General features: G+C 34.5%; 1 protein-coding gene across 1 annotated transcript in view; it reads right to left on the bottom strand.

Annotated features, from left to right (window-relative positions):
• The window catches only part of LOC111644197 (P2Y purinoceptor 1-like), a 7,936-nt gene that overhangs the window by 5,154 nt on the left and 2,153 nt on the right, over nt 1-629 (bottom strand). The gene's annotated exons all lie outside the window — the stretch shown is intronic.

Raw genomic sequence — 629 nt, 5'->3', positions numbered from 1 at the left:
TTGGATGGTTAAGGAAATTCAGGTAACATCTCTTTAAAGAAGGATTCCTGATGAACATATAGACTGAAAGAGATAAACTGTGTTATGCTGTTTTGTGTGATGTGACCATCATTAGAGACGCATGTCATAGTGAGTCCTTCTGGTTGAATTTTAAAGAATGTTGATATTATGACCAGATTAAAGAATAATTACAACATGGGTCTTATTTACGTAGTTTTGCAATTCATTGCTTTTTGTAACTTAAACATTTTATTCACCAAGTTAATTCATGACATCTGGGAATGTGGCAACATCACTAACAGTTCATTTTAATGGTGCAAGAAACATGAGCTGTCACATGATCAATCAGCTTTAATTAAGCCACAAGGTTAGCCAAATTATTTGAAAGGAGAAAATCTATCACAGTTTAAAGGTTGGCTCCCTGGTTTATATTTGATCTATCATACTTACTGTAGTTGTGCATGCACAGTTTTCCTGCATAGACATTTCACATGCACTCACTTGTGTTTTTATCTCTAAATAACATGGTTGGCTAAACTGTTTGCTTGTTTACAACTTATCCGATTGTTCCAATACTTGTGTTTTTTGCTTGGATGCACTTTATTGTGGTGATGTCTCATCCAATTCCC

This window comes from Seriola lalandi, unplaced genomic scaffold (genome assembly GCF_002814215.2).
Source record: "Seriola lalandi dorsalis isolate HSWRI2012SDOR001 ecotype SW California unplaced genomic scaffold, Sedor1 jcf7180002054927, whole genome shotgun sequence".
Lineage (NCBI taxonomy): Eukaryota > Metazoa > Chordata > Actinopteri > Carangiformes > Carangidae > Seriola > Seriola lalandi.
This window is presented reverse-complemented; position numbering and strand designations above follow the sequence as displayed.